Genomic DNA, 8,984 nt, shown 5'->3' with positions numbered 1-8,984 from the left:
TATCAGCTAAATGTTTAATAAATATCTCAAATTTAATTACCCAGAACTGAAACCCTCTTTCAGTTGATCAAGCCAAAATTCTGCATCCAACCCCAACTTATTCCTTTTTCACACACCCTACTTTTAGCAAACCTAAACTCTATTTTCAAAATATATCCAGAATCTATTTACTTTTCACCACTCTGCTCCACAATAGTAAGTGATATCCATACAAATTATTCCAAAGTCTTTTAGCTAGTTTCATTGCAATTACCCTGTCTCTTTCAATGTGGCAGCAGTGATCTTGTTAAAAATGTTACATGACCCTTTCTATTTAAAAATAGCCAATGTATTTTTAATCTCAGAATAAAAGTCAGCACCCTCACATGACTTTACCCCTCTCTCTTCATCTCAGGTAGCCGCCCCCCCTTCATTCATTCCTGTTCAACACTATGCTTATTGCTGTTCCTCTAAGATATGTACTGACTCTTCCACTAATAGTCTTTGCACTTACAGTTTCTTTGGCTAGAATGCTCTATTTCTTTATTTTATTCAAAGCTTTACCTGTATTCCTTTATAGTTAAGCATCTCACATTTTATTTGAAATCCCAACCCCTTCATTATCATATCCTTCCCTCTCTACTCTCATTTATTTTTATCCATAGCAGGCTATATGTTTTCCCAATAATGTAATTTATTTTCTGTATCCTGTTCCAGAGATATTATTGCTCAGCAAATACTCACATACTGCTGTCCCTTACTCTTCATATCCTTTGAAGGTAGGCAGGGCCAGTTTGGTTATATGACTAGTTCATGTGACTAGTTCTTGTAGTCAAAGTTACACACACCAGATCCAGACCAAAATGTAAAAGGTAAAGTCTCCTGCATTGCAGAAGAGCTCAACTACAAGGCTACATGACAACCATGAAAATTGGCACCTGTAAAACACATGTTGAGTATGCAGTGCATCCCTGAAAGAGAAATAAACTTTTACTGTGTGAAGCCACAGAGGTTTATGCTTGTTACCTCAGCATAATTTAAAATATCCTGAGACTACATTTACTCCATGAGGCAGAAATTCTTTTAAAATTTATTTTAATATATGTATTCCCAGGATTTCTCACAATTCATAATATACAATAGATATGTGTTGGAAGGCTGAATAAGTAATACATGAATGGTATCCCTACCTAAATAACAGTGCATCCTGAGTAGTTCAGTGTACATTAAACCGATGTACAAAGGTTTATTTTATAAGTAAACTGGATTCACTTCCATACATGCTCAAATTAAATAACTATCTGATGAGATATTGAAAAATCAAAGTGGAGGCCATGTTGCCTAATGTGAGGTGGCTCATCCCATAGCAGGGCAGCTGGAATATCTACTCTTTCCTAGTGATACCACTTCTCTTCCCAAAGAGCAGAGAGGGCAAAAGCAACTCCAATTTAAAAAAATGCAGAGAGTAGAATGACTGCTATCAAGAAACAATGACTTTATTAAAAGCAGTAAAGAACTTTAGGAATAAAATTTCCAATAAATTAATATTTTAGCTGCCAGAAATTATCTCTAAATAGAAGAAACAAATTTTTTTAACACAGCAATTTGATAAACTGTTGGGAAGTAATACTACGAAAAAAACTGATGTTCCAAAACTGCAGTTGGGCAAATTTTTCTGTAAAAAAAAAAAACAGTTAAAAAGTAATTCAGGCCATACAGTTTTTGGTCACACATTTTTGGATGCTTGTTGTTGTTGTTGTTTTCATTTTGTTATAATCCTTTAAAAATATAAAATCCATACTCAGTTCTGTGGACATATAAAAAAAAAAACAGGCTACAAGTTGAGGACAGGATTTATCCTACAGGCTGGTCAGTTTGCCTGACCCCTGTCCCACAGCAACAATTCTGAAATGTTTGGTCTCAGAAACCATTTGTACTCTTAAATGTGGTTGGAGTCAAACTTGGTGGTGCACGCCTATAATTCCAACTACTCAGGAGGCTGGAACAAAAGATTCACAAGTTTGAGGCCAGCACGGTCAACTTAGTGAAACCCTGTTTCAAAACAGAATTTTTTAAAAGAGCCTAAGGATCTAGTTCAGTAATAGAGTGCTTGCCTAGCATGTGCTAGGCCCTAGGTTCAAACTCCAATATATTCCCCCACACATAAATTCAAACATAAACTTTTAAAACACTTATCAATTAAGTTAACTAATTAATGAATGTATGCTTTTTTTTAAAAAATAAAACGAGAAGTGTCATTTATATCTTGTAATTTTTTAACATCTGGAATATTATAAGATGACTGGATTCTCATTTATGCTTCTACAGTCAATGTGATGTGATGTATTATTTTGGTTTAAGTACGTTAAAAAAATGTAGACTCTTACCAGAATGTAGCTTGAAAAGAGGACTATTTAAATGTCCTTTGAAGATAATTATAAATTTTAAAATATTATATCAGTATTCAAAATGTAGTAATTCCTTAAATATTAGTTGCAAAGTAGAATCAGAAACCTTATCAGTGAATTTTACCAACTCTTACATTAAAATTTATATGACCATCTTACACTTTGAATAGTTATATGCATGACTTGTAAGGTCATACATTGGTCATTTGGAAAATATTAATTTATTAAGGTATTCATTTCTATCAATTTATTACACAGTATTTTTTAAATTAAATTGATTAATATCACTGCTGGTTCCATGAAAAAAAGCCTTTAAATATTGAAATAACTAAAGTCCTGTATATGTAACCGGACAATACATTCCTCAGTTCTTGTTTTCCTGAAAGATTTTAGTTGAAAGACAGATGGGATAAGGATAAAAGATTTATTTAGCAAAGTGCAAGAATACTCCAGAGAACAGGGAGAAGGCTGTCTGTCCCAAGAGAGGTGGCAGCCTGGGGCTTTGCACATGGCAGGCTTTTATATTTGGTCTGGAAGCCTCCCTCCTCATGTATTATGTATTTGGGGCAGTTACTGTGGTTTTGCACCATGGCTTAGTGTGCCTGCATTGATTTCTCCATGCTGGAAAATTTCCCTTTAATACCTAAGTGAAACTCACAGGATAGGGTCAAAACTACAATAAAAATGATATTAGGATGAACCTGAGGTCATCTAAAGGACAGTGCCTCAGCACTCTTGGAATGCTCTAAGGTTGGAAAATCCCTTAAACTGGTTACTCCTGGTTCTTTCTAAAAAGATTTAAGGAGATAGTATCTAGCCATGAATGAGTCAGTTTATGGGAGGGGTTCTCCACCACCTGAGGTGGAGTAATCTTTCATCACTCAAGATGAAGAGAGCCCTATTCTCTTTCTCTTCATTCCTCTGTTCTTGTCTATCTACCTACTCTATCAGACACAAATTTCCAAAAATTCTAATTTTTGTTTAATACCTCAAATTATACAATATATGTATGTGTATGTGTGTGTGTGTGTGTATACACACTATTGTATTTAATGTCCTTGAAATGAAAATCCCATTTCTTTATTTCTGGGAAAATGTGTACCAGAAACTCAATTCTGAATAAACATACTCTTTTTAAAGAAATCAAGGACAAAGTGTGTTTGTCATTAAAAAAATACTTGAAATATCAAGCAAAAGCTAGAATTTTAGAAAATTTGTATCTAGCACATTAAGAGTTCAAATTTAAGTAATCACAAGCTCAATAAACTTAAAGATCCCTTAATAGAGATTATGAGAGTGGAAAAACAGAAAAGTAATTAAGAAAAATGAAGAGACTCAGAGAAATGTGGTATAACAGTAAGAAAACCAATACACACTTAATGAGATCACCAGAAAGAGGAGAGAGGGAAAAAAGGAGGAAAAAAAATCGAAGTATCCAAAGGAATAATGGCAGAAAACTTCCCAAATTTTATTAAAAATATAAATCTACACATACAAGAAGAAAAGTGAAATCCAACTAAGATAAGTGCAAAAGCATAACATAACAAAGTCCATATCTAAACACAACACAGAAAAAATACTGTAAGAAAATATTGAAAACAGCAAGTGACAATGACTCTTCACATACAAGGGAACTTCTATAATAATGGATTTCTTATCAGAAACAATGGCAACCAGAAGAAGTAGGATGGCAGATTCCAAACAATCAATCAAGAACAGATTACCCTCACTTTCACTAAGGAATAGAACAACTGGGCAAAATATCAAGAAGGAAAGCTTGGAAAAACAGCATAAACAAACTACATCTAACAATAATTATAGATTGATCCATTAACACCAGAATTCATGCATTTCTCAAGAACACATGAAACATTCTTCAGGATAGTCCACATGATAGGTAATAAAGCAGGTCTTAATAATTTTAAAGGGATGTAAAATTTGTTATCCTAACACAATAAAGTGAAGTTAGAAATCAAAAACAGAAAGAAGTTTGGGGAATTGGCAAATATTAACACACTTCTAAATAACCAGTGGATCAAAGAAAATACTACAAGGGAAATTTAGAAATATATTAATGAAAATTAAGACATAGCATACCAAAATTGAAAGAATACAGCTTATGCAGTGATTAAGGGGAAATTTATAGCTATTAATGTTTACATTGTGAAATAAGAACAATCTTAAATAACCTAACCTTACATTTTAAGACTCTGGAAAAGAAGAGCAAAAAATATCTAAAGCATGCAAAAAGAGGAAAATAATGAGTAGCAGGGCAGAAATCGGTAAACTAAAGAGCAGGCAATCAATAGAAAAAATCAAACTCAAAGTTTTTTTTTTATGTTAACACCAACATAATTAACAAAACTGGTTAGACTCACAAGCAGAAAAAGATTATTCAAATGACAAAAATCAGCAATTACTATGTACATCAAGAAATTAGACATCTTCAAAGAAATGAAAACATTTATAGAAAGATACAAACTATCAAAACTGACTCAAGGAGAAATGGAAAATTTGGATAGATCTATAACAATTAAAGATATTAAATTATTAATTAAAATACAAAGAAAAGCCATGATTCAAATGACTTCAGTGCTGAATTTTACTAAACATTTTAAAAACAATTAATACAAATCTTTCACAACCTCCTCCAAAAACTATAGAGGAAAAAATACTCTAAAACCTTTCATGATGCCAGAATTACCTGAATACCAAAGCCAGATGAGGACATCAAGAGTAAACTATGGTTGAATATTCCTGATGAACATAGAGGCAAAAGTCCTCAACAAAATACTAACCAAATGAATAAAACAACATATTAAAGGGATCATTCACCATGTTCAAGCAGGATTTATCCCTAGCATGCAAGGATGACTCAATCAATATATGCAAGTCAATAAACATAATGTATCACATTAACAGAATGAAGGACAAAAACCATATGGTCATTTTATTAGGAAAAGCATTTGACAACATTCAACAGCCTTTGATAATTGACATCCATAAACAAATATGGAGTAGAAAGAATGTTCCTCAACACATTTAAATCCACATACATTAAGAATACAGCTAACATTATATACAGTGGTGAAAATTTGAAACTCTTTCCTCTAAGGTTCAGGAATATGATAAGAATGCTCACTCTTACCACTAGTCCTTGTCAGAGTAATTAAACAAGAGAAAGAAACAAAGGATCCAAATATAAAAAGAAGTGAAATTCTGTCATGTTTGCTGATGACCCACACACACACAAAGGATCCAAATAGAAAAAGAAGTGAAATTTTGTCATGTTTGCTGATCACACATACACACACACACATATACACACAATGAGAAAAGTACAGTCTCTTCAATATGTGGTGTTAAGAACAGTGATTATTCAAATGTAGAATGAAATTGGACCCTTAAACCTTCCTCCCCTCACCCCCCCCACACAAAAATTGCTCATAATCAATCAATTAAAGACTTAAGCATAAGATCCGAAACCACAAAACTGGTAGAAGAAAACATAAGGGTATACCTATACAACATTGGTCTGGGCAATTTGACTTTTTTTTTTTTTTTAAGATTTGATTCCAAAAGCACAGGCAGCAAAAGCGGAAAAAAAAAAAAAAAAAAAGGATTACACCAAACTAAAAGCCTTCTGCACAACCAAAGAAATTATTAGCAGAGGCAAGAGACAACCTAGACACTGGGGATAAAATTTGCAAACCATACATCTGATAAGGGGTTATTATTCAAGACATATGAGGAAATTCAACAACTTTATAGAAAGAAATAAGCCAGTAAAAAATGTGTAAGAAACTTGAATAGGCAATTCTCAAAAGAAGATTTACAAATGACCAACAGACATATGAAAAAAATTGTTTAAAATCAGTAATCATTAATGAAATATCAATTAAAGTCACAATATCTCCTTACTCCTATCAAAAAAAAAAATTGGTGCAACCACTATGGAAAATTCCCTTAGAAAACTTGGAATGGAACCACCATTTAACCCAGCTATCTCACTCCTCAGTTTATACACAAAGGACTTAAAAACAGCATACATTTATGTGACACAGCCACATAAAATGTTTATAGCAGCACAATTCACAATAGCCAAACTGTGGAACCAAACTAGATGCTCTTCAATAGATGAATGAATAAAGAAACTCTGATCTCTCTCTCTCTCTCTCTCTCTCTCTCTCTCTTTTCACTCTGATCACTCTTGAAACAGCCTTCTGTGTGTGGACATTGACACACTCTTTCAAAGGGCAGGGGCACCCGTGTACATAGGGAATTTTCACTGGAATTGCAACCCTAGTCCCCGACAGGTAATAAATCACATCTATAATGTGGGCCGTGTTAACTTAAGTCAATGAGTGATGGAAAATGTGTAAGAAAAACACAGAAGGATTCCCTAATTTTAACAAATGTGAAAAAATACATACCAATATGCATATGTGTTTAAGAGAGATCAGTGGTCATTTTAAGAAGTCTGTACTTCACCATTTTTATTTTGTTTGCACTTCTTTGGTCATTATGTTTGTTGCAAATATTGTAGCTGCAAATCTGATAAGTACCCTGTTTAGGCTAACTTGTTGCCCCAAAAGAAACCATAGTTCTGAATTTGCTCTACTATTAACAAGATTATTTATATTAATTATATCATCTCTTAATTCATAGGCATCAGGATTGCTTAACAATCTCAAATATGGTAGTAATGAAAAAGACTGTTACGTGAGTATGGATTGCATTTACCATTGGTCAATGCTTCTAATCATGCTACCTTAGACTAAAAAAACCAATAGACATTTAGATTTCAGACTTTTTAGAAGTGGTTAACAAATAGCAAGTAAATATGTTCCATATGGACCAATATCTCATTGTATTCTCTCTTAAATATTTAACCACTGTTATTCAAAATATCATGTGGATTAATGAATGTTCTAAAGCAATTTAAAAATGTTTTTCTACATTCTACAAACATGAAGAATTTATAACAAGAANTATATATATATATATACATATATACACACACACACACACACACACAATGGAATATTACTCAGCAATAAAAAAGTATAAAATCATGGCATTTGCAGGTAAATGGATGGAGTTAGAGAATATCATGCTAAGCTGAGTAAGTCAATACCCAAAAAACAAAAGGCCTAATGTTTTCTCTGATAAGTGGATGCTGATCCATAATGGGGGATGCCGGGGGTCATGGGACAGAATGGAGAAACTTTGGATTCACCAAAGAGGAGGGAGGGAAATGGAGGGGGCATGGGGATAGGAAAGATGGTGGAATGAGACAGACATCATTACCCTAGGTACATGTATGGTTGAACGAAGGGTGTGACCCTCCTTTGTGTACAACAAGAGAAGTGAAAAACTGTGCTTCATTTGTACACTAGATTGCTCTACAATAAATTGAAGAGCATTCTGCTGTCATGTATAACTGATAGAACAAACAAATAAATTAAATTAAGAAACAGAATTGACCACAAGCTATTGATTGTTGAAACTTGGTTTAGGGTATATAAGTATTCATGATGGTACTTTTCCTGTGCATATAAGTAATATATATATATTAGTTTTTACATATACACAGTACATATATACAAATTATTTCTTCATGATTAAAACATTAAAAATAAAAAATAAAAAATCAGTAATCATTAAGGAAATATAAATTACAATCACAATATCACCTCACTCATGTCAAAATGACTACTGTCAAAAAGGCAAAAGACAAGTATTGACAAGGTTGTGAAAGAAAGGGAACATTTGTATACCATTGACAGGAATGCAAATTAATACAGCCCTTATGGAAAACTCCATGAAGTTTCCTCAAAAAACCAAAAGTATAATTACAACACGATGCAGCAATATCACTTATAACTATTTATACAAAAGATCTGAAGTCAACAATTCTTCACTCTCATGTTCATTGTAGCACTGTTCATGATAGCCAAGTTGTCGAATCAGCTGAAATGTCAATCAACAGAAGAATGAATAAGAAAAATGTGGTACGTATCCACAACAGAATATTTTTCAATATTAAAAAGGAAAACCAATTCTGTTATTTACAACATGGAAGGAATTGGAAAACATTATTCTAAAAGAAATAAGCCAGGCACTAAACGATATATATCATGTGTTCTCACTGATATGTGGCATCTAAAACGACTGAATTTGTAGAAGCCAAGAGTAGAATGGTGGTTATAGAGGCTGAGAAGTGCAGTAAAAGGAAAGGTCCTAGTCAAAAAGTACAAAGTCTCAGTTACACAGGAAGAATAAGTTTTGAGACTTTTTTAAAAAATGTATTGCATGGTTTGGTAAATATAGTTAATAATAATGTTTTGTGCATTTTGAAATAGCTGAAAGTAAATTTCAAATGTTTTCACCACAAATATATGATAATATTGAGGTGATGGATATGCTAATTAACTTGTTTAATTAGTCCAAATTGTATTCATGAGCCATAACATTGCTTTCACCTTATAAATATATATAACTGTAATTTGTCAATTATAATAAACATTTTTTTAAAAAGAGACAACTGAGGAAAATATTTGCAAATTATACAACATATAAAGGGCTTGAATAAAG

The sequence above is a fragment of the Marmota marmota genome, unplaced genomic scaffold (genome assembly GCF_001458135.2).
Source record: "Marmota marmota marmota unplaced genomic scaffold, marMar, whole genome shotgun sequence".
In the NCBI taxonomy this organism is placed as follows: Eukaryota; Metazoa; Chordata; class Mammalia; order Rodentia; family Sciuridae; genus Marmota; species Marmota marmota.
This window is presented reverse-complemented; position numbering follows the sequence as displayed.